Source organism: Zeugodacus cucurbitae, chromosome 4 (assembly GCF_028554725.1).
Source record: "Zeugodacus cucurbitae isolate PBARC_wt_2022May chromosome 4, idZeuCucr1.2, whole genome shotgun sequence".
NCBI lineage: Eukaryota > Metazoa > Arthropoda > Insecta > Diptera > Tephritidae > Zeugodacus > Zeugodacus cucurbitae.
Genome location: NC_071669.1, coordinates 70,477,310 through 70,497,372, shown reverse-complemented (window position 1 = coordinate 70,497,372; position 20,063 = coordinate 70,477,310). Strand labels below are relative to the sequence as shown.

Genomic DNA, 20,063 nt, shown 5'->3' with positions numbered 1-20,063 from the left:
TAAAATTTTCATCACCTCAGCAAATCTGGAATAACCACTAGAACTCCACATTAAATCTCTAAAGGGATCCTTTGACAATACTAGCTAAGTTCAGGAATAACTATGAACCTTAGCAACTAGTATTAAAAATAGAAAACAAATCTAAGGATAAAGCAAAAAATAGTGATTCTCGGGATGCCTGGGTTTTGAAGAGCCCAACAACGGTCACCACTCTAAGCCAGAAACCAAATATAGCATATCAAGCAAACACATATAAATATCATTGTTATACTGCTTTGTATTCGTAATTACAACATACAATAGTAATTAATAGCGCATTTATAAATAAATATACACTCAAACTTATATAGAACTGATTTGGATTATTGCTTTTCTAAAAATACCACAAAAGCTGCTTAATTAATATTGACTTATATTGCGCATGAGATCCATCTCGATTTCAAAGCTACACACGCAACAACAACAAATTTCTATAAATACTGTTATAATTTCGCACGCCAAACCGTCAATGAGTGTTTGGTGTTGCCACAGCGATTGATTAAGTAATCAGCAATGAAGTACCGTCTGCGAGTCTTCCAGTGAATAATTGTGCGATTTTAATTAAGCAAACTTCGTGATTTGCTTTCAGCCCTTCAGCGATTACGAGCATTAACCTCGTTTATATATATATATTATATATGAGTGAATGAATGGCGAACATGCGTAAATGGCGCTCTCATTCACGTTCACGTAATGTAATGCGTGGCGGGGCGCCTAAAAGTAGATAAGTGGCATTAGAGTGCACTTGAATGAGAAAATGCTGCTGCAAAGTATTAATGATTCACGCTTTGGCCATTAATGTGTTGTTAACAACATTTCGAGCTTTTGTTTTTTTCATTATTTTTTCATTCATTGCCTTTGGCAACAAACTTGCCGGAAGTTTGTGCCGCGAAAACAGCGCACACTTACTTAGGCATGCTCGTGAAGGTAATCAATAAAATTAATGACATATTAAAGTGTAACGGGACTTAAAGCAGAAGAAAGTGGAGAATAAATTACCAAAATAAAAATAAAATTCGGAAATAAAGTGAGAAGTAAAAGTGAAGGGCGTATAAGGCGCAGAAGAAGAAAAAATGCGCCTATAACTATGCATTGAGGGGCGCACAAACACAAATAAAAGCTGAAATATGTTATGCTTGTGTATGTAGTCTCTCGAGTATTTGCTTGGAATCAACGACAACAACGAGCGCCTCAATTCAAGTTTACCTATTTGCCTAGCTGTGGGCGTCCATAGTCCATGGTTGGCAGTCAGCTGTGTTGGTGGCGACGGCGACTTGGGAATTCGACGACGTCTCACATTTTTATTAATTAAGCAAATTGACCCAGTAAACATCAACAAAACTGCCACAGCAATAATAACAGTAACAACAACAACAATAAAGTAAACAATAACAAAAAAAAGCATAGAAGTAATCATCATAAATAACATTAAAATCGGCTACGTCATTATCAAGCCAGCAGCAAGAACAATGTGACTGTGAGTATTAGTGTTGACGTGTGTGTGTAGTGTTTGAATGGGCGCAAATGAAAGCGAACGCAAGCAACTTGACTGCCAAGTAACTTAGAAACTAATTTCATGTTTTGTTGTTGCTGCTGCTCAGTTTGCTGCCTTTTCTGGCAGCGTTTAACATACAAATAATAGGCTGTTTGTTATTGCTGTTGTTGGCGCTATTGTGCCGCTATTTTATGCTCATGTAAACCAACTCAGCCGGTGATTATTACTTTCCTTTTATCGACTACAGCGAGAAGCTATTAGCGTGCTGTGCGCTCGGAAATCGTGGCTATGTTGCGGATGAGTATGTTTAATGATGGTTGGTGCATTAGGGTAACACGTTTTGAGTTAAAATACTTTTTAGAAAAAAAATGTATGCAAGAAATACTTCAAAAAGTATAATGAATTCTTTTCTTAATATTGCAATTTCAAAATCTACGATGGAAGCAATCTATAAGGAAAACTACAAAAAATCGTAGTATACATTTAGGAGCGTATGAATTATAGCGTCTCACAAGTTCATAAAAAGTATCTACGAAATGTTACATAATAACATTTTTTTTTATAAAAAACGGCTACTATTCTAATATTTTTGGAATGAAAGTGAAATTAGGCGTATCGCCTGAGGGGTGTTACTAGAATATAACTTTCTTTCTAACTGGGTTAAAATACGTAAGTAGACTTGCCAATTCCACTTACTGAATATGCTGTGCCAAAAAGTGAGCTTTAAGCTGTGAAACTCGTTGTTTATGCTCATTTAATATACCACGGATGCCACAATGAAAGGAAAAGTCATATCGTGGCAGAAGGAAAGTCATGTTATATACATATATGTATGCCTGTGGAATTTAGTCTATAAGTAAAATGAACAAGTACTTATAGTTACAAATATGTGTCTATATATTTAAGCATATTCAAGTCTTCGCAGGCAGCTTTAAATGGCGCATATATTGTCTATGGTGGATGAACTTGCATCTTCAGTTTATTTAGTCTAATGAACTTGAAAAGAAAATGAAGTTAGAGGAGCACAACTATGAAATTACCTAACGAAAGCAAGTGTACTCATATAAATATACTAACATTAATGTAAGCATGTAGCTCAAACATGATTAGCATTACCAGCGTAGAAACATTTAAAGTGTGAGCGAAATTTAACTTAGATTATTGCGCCTTAGCACGTCATTGTCTGAGTTCTTCAACTGCTTAGCAGTCATTATTTTAATTTTTAATTCTAATTTCTAAAGCCTGCATTACACACATACATACTTGCGCTAATCTGTGTGTAGATTAACATTTTCGGCGAAAAACAAAGTGAGTTCAGTTAAGCAGAAAGATAAGTTCGTCGAGTAGCTGCAGCTGCTTAAGCACACATGAATTGTTCGATATTATTTCAAGTGGGTATACTCGTACATATGTAGGTATGTTGGTGGATGACTGATAAATTGTTGCCGTGTTTGGAGTGTTTCGTGGAACTTTTTAGCAACTTATTTGCTTCAAGGCACTTCAAAATCAAAATTTGCTATGCTAAGTCAGTTTAAAGTGATGAGGTACGGTATATTCGTTGGAATTTAGAGATATCACGGATGAAAATGGAAGCATTTTTTAAGATTTCAGAGAATTTATTGCAGAAGAATAATATAAAGTAATGAGTGCTTTAATGAGAGTAGCTTTTAAGTGGATCCTTTTGGCAAATTGAAATGATTTCTTGGAAGAAAATATTTATATTTAGTGATAATTCTGCAACAGCTTATCAATAGCTCTGCCTTGTGGGGTGCTTAGTTCCTTCGGTGCTCCTTAAATTTGATGTACATCGATTAAAAATACATTTGGTAACAGAGAGCTGGAAAATCGTTTTGTAAAATAAATTTTCGTAAGCATCATACTTGAATATGTTTTGCCAGTAATTGATGAAGTAAACATTTTTCAACTAAATGTGATTACTTTTTTTCCTTGCAAACCGCTTTCGAACATGACAGCAAAACCATCAAATAAGAAAGAGCAACAACCTTGAGTCTCAAAAGAAAAGAAAATATATATATATAAGTATGTATTCAAATCGCTACAATGACATGCAATACAGCAATTTCACAATTGACAAAGTGATCAATATTTGTCGAACAAGTGCCTACAAGTTGTTATGTGCCTTTGCCACTCCGCAGAGAACTTTTTCAAACAGCTTTACATATTTACATATCTACTTATAAACTTGTTAATCAATAAGTAATTCCCTACTCACACCCACAAAACCGACGCCATGCGGCTTCGTGCGGCTTTCGTTTGTCATTAGCACTACAAAGCAAGCGTAACAACAACAACCAGAAGTAGAACTTACAATGCTGACAATAACAAGCAAACTGCCAACTAATTTTTCCCAAAATTTTTCTTCTATTTCACTTTACTTTATTTATTTCCACTTTCTAGTTGTTGTTGTTGTACAAGTTGTCCTTTTATTCCACTTTAGTGGCCATGCAATCTGCCATGAAATGTTCAAAAATTACTTGAAAAGTTTTAGGCTTCAGCAGAAAGTGGCGCCAGTGAAGCAGCGAATGAGAGCCCACAAGCACACACTCATCCATTCTCATACATATATAAATGGTACAAGTGTCGCAGTTAGAAGTTTGCTTCCATCATTATCATTACCATTACAAGCGGCAACAACAACTACATCAGCTGGAGCCGTCGATGTGACAGCGTCGTGCACAGTGAAAATGAATGAATTGATTTTATGGTGATTTCATAAATACTCGCTCGCAAGTGTGCCTGTGAGTGTGGGTGTGTAGTAAGTAAGCACCTATAGGTAGAGAGTGTGGCCACTTGCTGTGTTAAATGTGCCACATAAATGCGCCAGTGCTTGCCGCAGCGCCAATGTGCGGTGAGCTTGCTCTTAGTGTATGTGTGTGTTTATGGTTGTGCTTCGAATGAAAAGCGAAAGTTTTCCCTCGACGTCAAGTCAACAGCAGCGAGTCAACCGCAAAGTGATGATGTCAAAGTTCTAGTTACGCCAGCGTCAGCGGTGTGTATACAAATAATTTTGTAAGTGTGCTGGATGGTGGTTAGATCGTTAGATTGCTGTATCTATGAGTGCGCTTGTTTCTATGAGTGTGTGTGTGTGTTCGCATTGAGCGACGCTGATTTTCAAAGGCTCACACCAACTTTAGCTAATATTTGCAAATAAATAATGGGCAGTTCAAAGAGAATTTAAATTGGCCATCAACATGCCGTGCTGTAATAACAACAACAAAGACAGTAAAAATCACAGCATGTGACTTGTTCTACACCGAGTTGGTGTCACTATATTTTAAGTTGGATTTAAAGTGATTTCGCTGCGAGGTATGTAGTTAACTAAGTTGTTAATTTAAATTTGAATTTCAAAGTGTCGCGTGAATTTTTGGCTATTTTCATTCACGCCATATTGAGTTTTATGATTTAAATTTATTTCATTTAAACTACAATTAATTTATGTTATATAATTCTAACACAATTTTCGAGTTTCGAATTTAAATTATACCAAGCTCTTAGCAGAACGAATACTTTGAGTTTTTTGCCAATATCAAGTTTTTTCACGCCAAATTTTAAGTTTTTCCATAAAGTATTTCGGAAGTTAGATTAATATGTATATCTTTAAAAAGCAGCCAAACTATCGTTAACGTTATATAAGGGTGAATATTAAATGTATAGAATGTTCTATAGGGATAGCTGTCAATGTAACTGTCAAAGTAAGCTGTTATACTTGACAGTCATGACATCAACCGTGGGAGAGTGCTAAGTTTGGGGGTAACCGAATATTTTATACGCTCGCAATTTAATTTTTTACGATAAACTCATAATTTGACCCATATTTTCGGAATAAAGTCCACTAGAAAAAAGAAAACAATTGTATATAGTATTTGGGTGTTGTGGTAATTCATGGATCGATTTCTCTCATTCTCAACATATTTATATATTTTATATTAGGTATATGGGATTTAGGGTAAATAATGATCCGATTTTATCTATTGGCATTGATGTGGTTAAGTTTGATATCTAAGGTCTTGAAAAGTTAATGAACCATTTTTAAATGAGCGATGCCAAACCTCCAAAGTTTTGTGTTCCTGATGTTATATTAGTGAGTTAACGTAGTTTTAGTAGTTTCCAACATAACCTTTGTATGGGGCGTGGGCTTGGCTAATATTCGAATTCACCCATTTTCATGATATATAATAGATGCTTAAGTCATTTACTTAAGAAAGTTTTGATGATACATGTAACTTTCGTAGTTTACGAGATATGTCCAAAAATTAGTAGGGGCTCCCATTTTTCCAAAAATATCTCTCTCCAGTGTGATTCTTCCTACTAAACTTACTTCTATAATATTTATAACTTAGTTGCCGCACGTAATAGCTTTTCGGCCAATTTTTTGCCATTTTTTGGGCGTGACAATAGTCCGATTCCACAACATACCAACCCTTTTATGGTACCAAGAGTATGTGTATCAAGTTTCATTAAGATTTTTTAAGTTTCACTTAAGTTGTAGGACGTACATTCGGATTTTAACTCGTCTCATGTATGATGCATGTGTTGCGAGAGCGAATAAATTCCGAAAACATTGTTTGGGTTCCATTGAAAAAGGTACTACATAGTGCGGCTTATCATAATGTCGATAAGAGGAAGAACTTTAGCTTTACTAGAAGAAACCTTGACTTTTCAAACTTTCTAAGACCTCATTTATCAAGAAATAGACGCTACAATTTATAACCAACAAGTTTTAAGCAAAATGTTTTAACCTTCCATACAAGTATTTATGCTCGAAGCAACAAATATTTCGCTCAGTAAATAAAATTTAGAGCGTCTGCTAAATAAAAAGAAGCTATTGCCTCAAATTACCATTAAAGTTCTAACCATTACCACTCACCAGTCGTTATTTCTGCAATTCCAAACATTTTTCGCATTCAGTGCGGCAACCGCAGCTAATCTGGAATGCGAAGCGAAAGCGTCGAACGAACAGACACCAGCGAACTACATGACCAACAACCAACAACGCGAAGTTTATCAGCAGCAACAACTAAATTGGCTACAACTTTGCTGAGCATAAACTGGCACCCACGTGCACTCAAACACACACACACACATATACGTGTGTACAGATGGGAGTCGTACAGATTCAACATTGGTGCAAAAGTCAGCACATATTTCGTAGTGGTGAATTGTTCAAAACTTCTGCGGTGAATCACAATGAAATGAGACTTTATGCGCAGTCAGTTCCCGTTGTTGTACTAGTGCACAAATACGCTGGTGAATGCAACAACAACAGTGAAAACTTTTAGACAATACTTTTCGGTGAGTGGGTAGCACGCATCTGTCCTCCAAACACATACACACACATACATAGAAATATATATATACATAAAATATTGTCTAACTCCACTCGCAAACTCTAAAAAAATATTATTATCCACACATAAATTGAATATATTTATGTGTGTGTGTGTGTGTTGCAAATAAAAAATGCGCCCGAAACAAATCAGTCAGAAATGCGGTTTGCACACACAGCGGGGAATTCGGGGCAGCCGGTAATTGAATTGTGAAATTATTTATACGCACATTTTCGCCAATTTCCTGTGGGAAGTCGTAAGCAAAACAAAAAAAAAAAACAAAAAGAATCATGCAGAAGTTATGCGCTAAGTTGCAAGTTATTTTCTGTTAATTTCTCGCATTTTTCTTCGCCGCTCTTTACAGACATGCATTTTTCATGATCGTGTGAAGGCCATTTTGGCGAGGGCTTTGGCAGCGCCGCCAGCGGTTTGTTTACAAGCTTGCAAATTGAAATTCCGATTTATGAAAAATTAATGTGGAAAAGCGAGAAGAAGATTGATAAGCGAGTTTTCGATTTTTTTTTGTTTTTTTTTTTGATAGAAGACAAGCTGAGATATGTTTGCAACTCAGTGCTAAAAGAGCCAAGATTTATTCACGACTGATTGAAGTGGCGTTGGTGTAAAAACAAGTTGTAAAAAATGCTTTTGAGGTTTTGTTTGGAAATGCTTTTGCATATAGCAACTGAAATGATTATGATTTTTTAATGTTTCATGAAGAATTTTTAACTTTCAGAAAAATGTGAATATTTAATAAAAGGTGTGCTTTTTTAAAGAAATAAAACGTATGTGCTTTAATGTTATGGCCAGGAATTTATCAATCTCTTTATCATCAGAGAAAAAAATGAATCCATACTTCTTGATACCTCATCAGCGTTGCCTACATTTAGGATATCAGCATTTTTAATAGTGTTAGTTTTAAAAGAGTTGTTTATTCAAATTAATTATAAAGATAAGGTTTCGCCATTATGTTTAAAAAAGATTTTCGGGCAAGGGACCGCCTGCTCAAATACATTTACAACCGAGAGGCCCAATTTTCGACCTCTAAAATTAAGTTAAACCAGAAACTAACAAAAACTAGGTAATTAGAAGGCCTTATTGTCTTATAATAATTTTCCTTCTTCTTTCGCCCAACTGTTCGTTTATAAAAATATTTTTCAAGTATAGGGTGTTCATATAGATATGTTCTTTGGAAAGCATTCGCTCTATGTGGAAAATTTATTTGATTATTTGATTGAATGATGCGAGATACTTCAAGCTTAAAGGAATCACAACAAACTGCCGTTGAGTGCTAACAAATCGAGCGACACCCTACAGGAATCCACAAAAGTCACTGTTTGTCCAGGTTCTTTATACTTTTTTTATAATTTCTGAATTTGTTCACTTACGCAATGCATTAAGCCGAACAATCCTATAGTAGTAGTAGTTTGTAGATTTTGTAGAGTGATTAATACCAAAAAATAACCTTGAGCCTTGACCACCTAGGAACTTTTTGCATGGAGTATCTCAAATTAGTGACCAATATTGAAGGCAGCTAATAGAACCAGTTGGAAACCATCATTTGTCGCTTTATAGCTAAAATAAAGTCGAATATATTGGAAAAAGTGATGGGTTTGTTTTCATAATATACAGTGGAATTTCCATAACTCGAACTTCTATAACTCGAAAATCTCCATAACTCGAACACTTGAATTGGCAATAGCGTTTAGAAGCCAAGTTTCATACAAATTTCCTTCCCTAACTCGAATTTCTATAACTCGAAATTTACCATAACTCTTTAAGTGGCAATAGAAGTCAAATTTCCTACTAATCTATTTAATTCCATAAATCGAACTTTTCGACCAGGGCATAATACAAAATTTAAAATTTTACTATCGATGCACAATGTTAAAAGAGTCCCTCTAAATCGTATGGAGGAGAACAATAAATGATATTACTCTAATAGATTTCATAAATCATGTAACAAAGGCATGGAATACAGACGTCAAGAGCCAAAAAATAGCAAAATGCAACAAACAAAATTACAGCAAACACCTTTTAACGTATGTCCATACAAATTTTTGCGAAGTAAATAAATAAAACAGTGCATAAATCTATATTTTATAGCTTTTTGGAAAATTGTATGTTTTAATGAAAATTCTATAACTCGAAGTCTCTCTAACTCGAAGTATTTTTGTGGATTAGGGTGATTCGAGTTAGATAAGTTCCACTGTATAACTTTTATGTCTCTAAAAGAACGCCCAGTAATTTTTAAGTATGCAACAATGGAATATTACGATCGAAAGGAAGGAAATTATATAATATTACTAACATAGGTAAATCCATCATGGAACTTTCCAGGATTTTAAGATCATATACAGTTCATAAGTAATCACAGTTTAACAGGAATTAGTATGGACATAAAGGATTTCCGTGCCGCATTCGTGATAAATTAATGAAAGTAACGACAAATTAATCGTAATCAACAACAACAACAACTCTTCCTTAACAACTTTTGATTAATTATAGTACTTGAATTCAAACTTAATGTCATTTTCTCACCAGAGTCCTTCAAAAAGGACACACTTAAACTATTGCAATGAGATATTTCATTAGAAAATTACTTGCCTTGAAAAATGTGATGGAAATAGAATTAATTAGTCTAATATGTCAGTAATATAAATATTATACCATGTAAATATGTATATGACCAACTATGAAAGTGAAATAAATGGAGCACCTGCGGTACAATTTAACAAATGCCACTACTAGTGCAAGTGTGCGAATAATGTCAGCTGCCAGGTTAAAAAATGATTATATAAGCACACTTCTCATTCAGTACGAGAGCAAGTGTGTGTGCGAATTGCCGCAGCAGCTGTGCTTTCCGGCCGCAAAAACAAAAAAAAAAAAAAAAAAAAAAAAAACCCAAAAACAAACAAAGCCAACTACAAGTCAAACAACTGTAAGCTCTCAAAAGCATGTCAAATATGAGGCACATATAAATAATTTATGTGTGTGTCTATATGCACAAAAGGTTCACAGAAAATATTATTGTTTGTGTCTCGTTGACTGGCCGCCCAGCAAGGTTACAAAATCTGCGAGAAAACGAAAGCTTCGCACATTTCACCGTATGTTGCAGCTGGTTTTCGCCTGAAAGTCAACAAAACAAAAAACTGTCATGCGGCGCATACCTCAACCTGAATGCTGGAAGGTCACTGCTTACATACACAAATACATAATTTTTGAATGTATTTGTATAAGCAAAAGCTATTGTTACAGATAACTAACACTTAATTACCGGCGCTCAACCCACCTGCATCTGCCACACAAACACACACACATACATTTGCCACATGAGAGTGTATGTTGTCGCATCCCTTTCGTTATTATTGTTGTTGTAGTTGTGCTGCCACCACTCATAAATAAAATATAAATACAAACTAATTAAGTTGCTGCATGAGAGAGTACAAAGCGCTTGACACCGTGCTGTGGTTGCCAAAGTGGTGTGCGGTTGCGAGCCATAAAATTGCTTCACAAGTACACAAACACACACATGTGCATCCGCCAGTAACAGCAACCAGCCAACTGTAGCCGCTAAGCACCTCTAAGTGCCGTTGCAAGTGTGCCCATAGCGTGCTGCTGTTATGCTCTACAACAACAACAACAACAGCAAAAGCACTAAAACATTTTAACTATCTTCTCTATATAATAGGTGTATTTGTGGCTTTAGTGCCACTAGACGCTTAATTTTCTTTCATTTACAACTCAGCATCGTTGCAGCGCGCTGTAACAACTACCGTTCGCGTTAACGCAGTGCTCGTAAATATGTGCGCTTGGGTCCTAAAATAAATGCTTAATGTCTACCCTTGTCTTTTGCCTTTTAACCAGCTGTTCTACTGCCAGCGCGCTCTTCCTCTTTACCGCACTTTATCTTACTTACCGCTTTGCATTTGTTTTTATTTTTTCAAGCATACAACTTGCATTTTGGTTGTTGTGTTTGTTGTTGTAAGTGTTGCCATGTATTTACGTATTCATAAGTGTTTTTTGTCCAACGTCGTCGACTCTGCATTCCAAATTCGAGTGCCACTCGCCATTGTCATCGTCGCCACAGCGCACGGTCAGCTCTTCATTTGCAAAATGTCCTTTCACTGTTTTAATAACGGTATCGCGACTTGAGTGCAGCAAAAGTGTGCTTAAAAGCGTGCTTTTATGTACATAGTATATGAGTGTATGAGTGTATGAGTGTGTGTGTGTGTTGCCGTAAATGCGGTTAACTGTACACGGAAGTGCGCTAAGATTAAACGCAGCGTTTTTGGCAGAGCGAAAGACATGGACATTTTTCAGCAACGAAAATTAATGCAAACACTTCGCACCTTGAATACTTAATTGATTCGCACACAGCACAGATACACAGATACAGCTGCAGCGCCACTTACGCATACTTATGTGGCAATTTCGTGCGGCATTAAGATGCGACAAAGCGCGAGAATGAAGTGCTGCTTTTATTTATTGTCGGTTGAGTGCCGGCATGTTAAGCGCATGCATAAGAATTAGCTTTATCACATGACTGCAATTTGTTAAATTTTTTTTTTTTTAATTTTTAAACTGCAAGAAGTTGAGGTTGCATATACGCCATGGCGCACCGACTACATGTGGTGTGAATTTGAAGTGAAGCTACAGGAACAACTTTAACTAAAGCACTTTTAAGAACTTTTCCTTTATATTTAAGGTTCTTAAATCATTAACAAGCACACACATTCACATATTTGAATATTGCTCCACACATACATTCACATACATACATACATATAAAAATAAAATAAATGCGACTTTCCCCAAAACATTTCGATTTGTCATCAAATCAAATTATACGGCATGTCATTCAAATAAAATGAAGAAATAAAAGTAAAACAAAATTGAAGAAGTAGAAATGCACAGCAGGCTTAGCAACAAGCGAAGACGATAAATAAATAAATTATATTTGAGCTCAAAAATAAGAGCAATAAGAGGAAACACATAAGTATACTGGATGTATTGGAAGGTCTAAATGCGATTGAATTGTCAATGAAGCATAAAAGAAGAGACCGCAAAAATTTGTACGAATTAAGCAGTGGAAATAAGTTGGCAGAGGACAGCAACTTGTGTAAACAAATGAAAGTGAATTTAATGCCTAATGGAGACAGACATACACAACAAAATTATATATAAAAAAATTTGCAAATTTAAATGAACACATATGTGCGAAAAGATATGTGTAGAAAGCCTTAAAGGCAACATTTGCTAATTTTAATTCGATGTTAATGAACCAAACAGCGAAGACTACTTTAGCACTTTTGTAGCTGACGAATAATGGAAATGAATGAGAATGAGAAAGAAAGAGAAATGAATAAGAAAGTGTGTAATGTAAAGTTAGAAAATGAGCATATCACATAGATCGAGGCATCAGCGCTGAGGTATGAGGAATTTGAAGTGAAAATACAAAAGGTTGCGTATACGGCATGGTGCACCGATAGCTTGCGGTTCAAATTTGAAGCGACAGTAGCGTATTTCAATGTGTGCTTCCACACTGCTTTTGTGCGCGATAACACAATAAATAACAAAAACAACAAGCAAGCAGACAACAACAAGTATATTAGATGGTACAGCATTAAAGCAAAAAGACAGTTAATATGACTAACAGTCAACACCGCGCTACCGCAGGGTCACTAAATCCAACGTACATTGAGCATTTACCCAACCGCAACAACAACAACAACAAAGCGGATACACCGTATATCCCTGCTTTAATCGACACCGGCAAAAGGCAGCTGCTGAAACCTCCTGATATGCCGAAAATAAGTCACGCCAGCTTGTCAGCCTGGCTGCTGACGCATTTGACATATTTTCTTACATTTTATAGGCTCACAAAAATTAAATTAGCTTTCGCGCACACAACCACACATATATACCTTTTGTATGCGCCTAATTATATGCTATCGTATGCATATGGTTGGCGTTTTTATTGCCAGCAGCGCCGACACGTACACGCACAATTTGAGAGGCGTTGATATGTGGCTCGTGGCTTTGATGGCTTATGCAGTCAAACAAATACACCTATGTATATGCTGCCATGTGTGATTTGCGGCCTCGTCTAATATCCTCATGGCTTGCGGGCGCGCTTTCGCTTGATTTGGGCACCGCTGCGCGTCATGCCTTTGTGCGGCTGTGATTTTTTCCCTTAATTTGCCGTTTTTGTTCGTTTTCATTTTCGTTTTTCATAGTAATTGAGTTACATGTGCGCTACGGATACTAATTTTGTCGTCGCTTTTACGACTTTAATATAATTATAAAGCAGCTGAGTGTCATTAATTATATACAAATGTTCTAGAATGACAGCAATTCGTTTCGCTTTAGCTACTAAATTACATTCGTGCTTTCTATGGCGCTGTATAATAGCTAATTTACGAAGAATTCCGCTTAATTGCACTTAAAAATACATGTGTTCTTCGCGGAAAATAAATGTCATGAATATAAATTGTTTTTAAAATGTATCAGATTTCGAAATTTACTGAAATGAATGGAATTATACAAAAGTTATTAAAAACTTGAAATAATGTTGAAATGGTGATAATAACCAACGATAAAACTTCAGTCCTTCCTTGTTCTCCCTATCGATAATTTTCGAAATTTACAATAAATTAAAAAAAAATGTACTCTTAATATATATAGACTCCTTGCATATAAGCTTGACCGAAAATTTTTATGCACCATTAAATTAAGAGGAACATTTAGTTGCGATGCATATTTTGGTTTTAACTACTACTAATACTAACTACCTCAGTCAAATAATTATACGTGCATGAACTTTTTGCAAAAAAAATTAAAGATTACAAAATTGCAAAATATTTCTGAGTATGCAGGTTTGTTATTAATAATGTATACGATATAAAAAACAAAAAATTAACAAATTTCAAAATATTTTTTAAACTATAAAACAGGATTGAAGTTTAGGCTAATGGTAAATATTTATATGTGCATTTTACTATTTTTACCAGTAAAGCCTACACATTTGAGTTTAACTGAAAGAAATGTTTATTTTAATAGTCAGTAGAATTGTCCTTATATTTTAAAACTAAATTAAGCCGCTTAATCAGAGAATTAACTACTGACTGTAGAATAGTTATGTAAATATTAGCAAATTCTTGCTTTATGGCTAATTTAAGGTGACGTACTGTCTCAAACTGCTTTCCGTTTTAGAAAACAGGATCAGAGTGGTTCCCCCAGAGATCCTCAATAGGATTTAGGTTCGAACTCAATGCTGCACATTGTAATACCAGAATTTTCCGATCGTTAAAGATGTTCTTCGGGTGGATTAAAGCGTTATCCTTTCGATATGTCCACTTATATGCCATAAATATTGCCAGCTAATTTTATTAACTCGCTGTCCAAAAGATCTACATTGATATTAGCATTCATTTGAGTGAATATTAAACATGTAGATAGCTTTCCACAGCAGCAAAATGCAGCCCATGAAATCAAGGTACCGCTTCCAAAACATCGCTTGTAAAGGGTGATTTTTTAAGAGCTTGATAACTTTTTAAAAAAAAAAAACGCATAAAATTTGCAAAATCTCATCGGTTCTTTATTTGAAACGTTAGATTGGTTCATGACATTTACTTTTTGAAGATAATTTCATTTAAATGTTGACCGCGGCTGCGTCTTAGGTGGTCCATTCGGAAAGTCCAATTTTGGGCAACTTTTTCGAGCATTTCGGCCGGAATAGCCCGAATTTCTTCGGAAATGTTGTCTTCCAAAGCTGGAATAGTTGCTGGCTTATTTCTGTAGACTTTAGACTTGACGTAGCCCCACAAAAAATAGTCTAAAGGCGTTAAATCGCATGATCTTGGTGGCCAACTTATGGGTCCATTTCTTGAGATGAATTGTTCTCCGAAGTTTTCCCTCAAAATGGCCATAGAATCGCGAGCTGTGTGGCATGTAGCGCCATCTTGTTGAAACCACATGTCAACCAAGTTCAGTTCTTCCATTTTTGGCAACAAAAAGTTTGTTAGCATCGAACGATAGCGATCGCCATTCACCGTAACGTTGCGTCCAACAGCATCTTTGAAAAAATACGGTCCAATGATTCCACCAGCGTACAAACCACACCAAACAGTGCATTTTTCGGGATGCATGGGCAGTTCTTGAACGGCTTCTGGTTGCTCTTCACCCCAAATGCGGCAATTTTGCTTATTTACGTAGCCATTCAACCAGAAATGAGCCTCATCGCTGAACAAAATTTGTCGATAAAAAAGCGGATTTCACATTTCGAACCGAACACTGATTTTGGTAATAAAATTCAATGATTTGCAAGCGTTGCTCGTTAGTAAGTCTATTCATGATGAAATGTCAAAGCATACTGAGCATCTTTCTCTTTGACACCATGTCTGAAATCCCACGTGATCTGTCAAATACTAATGCATGAAAATCCTAACCTCAAAAAAATCACCCGTTAGTAGGACCGCCGTTCCTGGTGCGAATCTCTCCAATATTTCTTGCAATGACCTGGGCCGACCAAATTTAATTTTTTTTCGTCACTAAAGACTGTATTCCATCACTCATCGGCACAGAATTTGTATTTATTTGCAAGCCTCAAATTTATTGTGATTTTCTGTCTTAACTAGGTCCATATTTGGTCGCTGCTTATCAAGTCTGCAACTACTAGCCGTCGAATCATCCTTTCGCACCGCTCATCAATGTTGTTTTTCGTCCGCTGCGTCGCAGCCATAATTAGTGGGGTTTTTAAGAAATTTGGAGATACAGTTCCGATGTCGCTTTGGTCTAGAGCCATTTTGGAACCGCTTTTATGCATTCCTATGATTATTACTTGTTCCTCGGCTGATAAACTAGTACCACGAGGCATTTTAGGCTTAAAGTTAAATAAATGCAATCAAATTTTTAATAATTCATTAAGTTAATGCACCTACAATGATTTTGAAAACAAATTTTAGCAAAAAAGTTTTAGCTGCGACACTATCAGTAAGAAAGATCCGCTAAACTGATTTTGCACATATAAATATTTTCTATGCAATACCCAATTCACAAGCACCTTCTTAATGTAACTTTATAACGAACGAGAAAAGTATGAAACAATTTTCGTTGCATAGTAACGGTAACATATCAACCTTTTATTCCACATCCGAAATCCAAAAAATAACAGTGAATAAGAAATATAAACAAAAACCGAAATTCATATATAATCATTTAACTGGGGTATATCCTGAAACTAATAATAATTTAATTAAAAAATCCATTTCTCAAACTTCGAACCCAAATATTTCGATTTTGGAAGCTTATTTCGAAAATCGGAGAATACAATTTTTTTACTTATGACTCAATTTACAAAAATTTTTGGTTCAATACCCAAAAAAGTCGATTTTGTCGTATTCTACCAGGCACTTCTAGATACCTCATAAATCAATTATAATATTAAATATTTGACGAAATAAATTATTAAAGCGCATTTTTTGTAGTTACGGTATAACACAATTTTTTTTCTTTTCAAGGACATTATTGACATATACGAGTAAATTTCTATTGCTGAACTAAATTTAGGACAATTATTCTTCTCTAAGTATGGCTCCATATATTTTTAAAATCATTTAGAAGAAGCAAAAGCTTGTCTGATAACCTAATGAGTGAACTAGAGCGACTTATGAAGCTCAAAAATATTTAATATATTATTTTAACCCAACTCATATAGTTTTAAGAAGCTCTTACTTCGTCGAAACTACTCAAATTAATACCCGTGTCTTGTGATGAATTAAATTTCAACATTTACCAAAAATTTCACAAAATTATTATTCCCCGCACATGCGCACTCATTCATTCATTCCAAGAATTATTACGCATACGCCATGGCACATACACGCATACCAAATCGCTATTGTCGAAAATTTATGTGACAGGAAAAAGAAAACACACAAAAATACACAGCTAGCTGAGCAATGTATTTATTTCATATGACAACCAGCCAGCCAGCCACTTGTATCGTTAAGCAGATAAAAATGCTAAGCAACCAGTTGAATGCGTCCCACAATTGAAAATTGCCAATTCATCATGGCCGACCATAAATCGACATAAATAATAGATATGGCTGACACTGCCGACACACAAATGGCACACAAACGCACAACCAGCGGCAATTTACACGCACATAAAGTGAAAGCAACAAATTAAAAATTAGCCATTAAAGTGAAATACAAATACAATGGAGGACAGATACGAGCAAGCGAGCAGCGAACGAAAGGAAAAAAGACACCCGAAACGAACATAAAATTGATAAATGTATCGATAAGAATTAATGCCAAATATCAAAGCAGGCGGCCAGTGGAGTGTGGCGAGTGCAGAGTGTGGCAAACGGAAGCGGAAACAACGTATCACCAACACATTGGCTTGGCCCTTTTTGCATGGTAAGCCTTTAAACTGTTGTAAATATGCCAAAGTGAAAAGGAAGTGCAAAGAAAATCAAGATTTATGTGCGAAAGGCGGATTAAGCGACGCATTTACACGAGCCTCTGAAAGAGCAACACAAACACACACATATAGCCATTGGCACGGCATACTTATATGACTCAGAGCCCACATATATTCGTATATAAAAATATATGTGTTTGTGTGCCTGTGCGTGATGGCAAATGCGTTGACAGCAAAGTGTTGCCGGCGAAGCTTTAAGTAAAAGCCACTTTTATATGCGCAAATATGCCTGAACGACACACATATGCCCTTTGTACACTTGTAGGTGAGTGAGCGAGTGTGCTTTCTTACGAGTTTGTGGTTGTGGCTGTCGCTGTAGCACGCAATGGCATTCATTGTAAGTGAGGCAAGAACTTCCGAGTCATTAACCCGTTAATGTGTAAACGAGTGCAAGTGACGCGTTTGCGTAGCCACAAAATAACAGGAAAAGAATATACCACTTGTAGACGGCGTATGTGCTGCGAAGAAAAGTGTAAAATAAAAGAATTTAAGAAAAAACACTGTGCGACAAATGCATGGTTATTGTATTAAAAATATTTTGAAAATCGTATTTTCAAATTTTTTTTTACTCTTTTCTTTTCCGGAAAGATGTGTTCCTGTAATATGTTCTAATAAAGTTTAAGGCGCAAATTTTTTCAAAAATTCTTAAAATGACCGTATATCTTACATTTAGCGGTACTATTTTCCGATTTAATATATACCAGGGTGGTTACTCTATTCGAAAATCTGTTTAAATTAGATACTTTTAGAAAAATTTTTAAACACTAATGTGGTATTAGCATTCTCTAGCTTTAGCAAAATTAATAAAAATATTTTACTTCTTAAGGTGGCAACCCTATTCTTTCAAATTAGTATTACCTCTCGAGTTTTCTGAACTTCTTAATACTGGAACATATGTTTTTGTAAATTGCAGTTTTTTCGCAATTATATTATTTTAATAAATGGCAACCCTATTCTTGTATTTTAAAAATCTTATTCTTCAATTTTTTTTTACTTTTTACTTTTCCGGAAAGTTGGCAACTCTATTCTGTAATATGTTCCAATAAAGTTTAAGGCGTAAATTTTTTCAAAAATTCTTAAAATATTTAATAACCGTATGTCATACATTTAGCGGTACTATTTTCCGATTTAATATATACCAGGGTAGTTACTCTATTCGAAAATCTGTTTAAATTAGATACTTTTAGAAACATTTTAAAACAATAATGTAGTATTAGCATTCTGTAGCTTTAGCAAAATTAATAAAAATATTTTACTTCTTAAGGTGGCAACCCTGTTCTTTCAAATTAGTATTATCTCTCGAGCTTTCAGAACTTTTTAATACTGGGACATATGCTTATGTAAAATGCAGCTTTTTCGCAATTATATTATTTTAATAGATGGCAACCCTATTCTTAAATACGCTTAAATTACTGTTTTACCAAATAGTTTCCTAAAACATTTCTAAAAGGAATATTAAAGGCATTTGAAATACTTATATTTTTTTAGTAGATGGCAACCCTATTTTAAAATATTAATTAAAAATTTCCAAACTTTCAATTTTCATTTAAAATTGATATTATTTTATATTTTTCTTTATTTTTATTTTTATTATTTTACTTTTATTTATTTTTTTACAAACCGTGCTCCTACTAATGCCGCATAGTGTAACGGCGCTTAGTTACAGCAATAAATTGTGCGCACGAAAAGCCGGAGAAATGAGCGAGAAAACTATGCAAAGCAACAGTGTGTAAAAAAATTTTATGGGGCCATCAAACCGTATCAACTCAGACGCAAAAGCAGACGGCGCAAATGAAGATACACTTTCAGATATACATACATCCGAGTATATGATCTCCAAATATACGAGTATGAGTATGAAAGGAGTGTATTTGCAAACATATGCAAAATGATGCCAAGCTTTGGTGTGATAAAGACCGAATAATATATTTTGATGCGAGAAAAGTAATTTGCAAGCAAGCTCCTGCTTTACACTCTTCCAACAACAAACAACACATATGCGCGAGTATTTCTGCATTTTTATTATGTAACAACAATGCGCTGAATGTCCAAACTACTCGCTGCTTGTTGGGGCGTTGTGGAGCCACAGTTCATTGTACGACACTTCCGGTTGGCGCTGTCCACATATACTTAGTTGGGCGCGTGGGTGCAATAAACAGGAAATAAATGCTAGATGTGGCATAAAACTTTATATGTGCAACATAAAAGTCATAAAACTAGCATAGAGTTGAAACGTAAAGGTAGTCGCATTATTAAAGTGTAACAAGCATTAGCTAGCATATACGAGCATATCTGGATTCACCGGAAATTGAAGAAACGTGGTGGTGTATTAACGCGAATGAAATCAATGAAGAAAATAGTTAGAAATACAAAACGGAAGTGAGATGACAAAGTTATTTTAATGATAACCGTACATTGTCTTAGGCTTTTTGGATCATTAAAGTCTTTAAGTTACCTGGTTGATTTTAATGAAATCACTGATGTTGTTTTAGGTTAGTGAAACAAATTCGAGAAGAATAGTTAATGTATTAAATCAAGGTTTTAGTCCGAAAAACGTTAATAAAAAGGATTTTTTTAATATGTATTTATTATTAAGAACTATCTAACACTCTTATAATAAACATTGGTAGATAAAGGTAGTACCAATTTACATGGAGTTTAGAAGCATTTTAAGTGGATTTTGGAGGTATGCA

At 35.1% G+C, this 20,063-nt stretch overlaps 1 protein-coding gene across 2 annotated transcripts in view; it reads right to left on the bottom strand.

The window, feature by feature from the left end:
* The window catches only part of LOC105213069 (transcription factor mef2A), a 109,226-nt gene that overhangs the window by 65,447 nt on the left and 23,716 nt on the right, over positions 1–20,063 (bottom strand). The gene's annotated exons all lie outside the window — the stretch shown is intronic.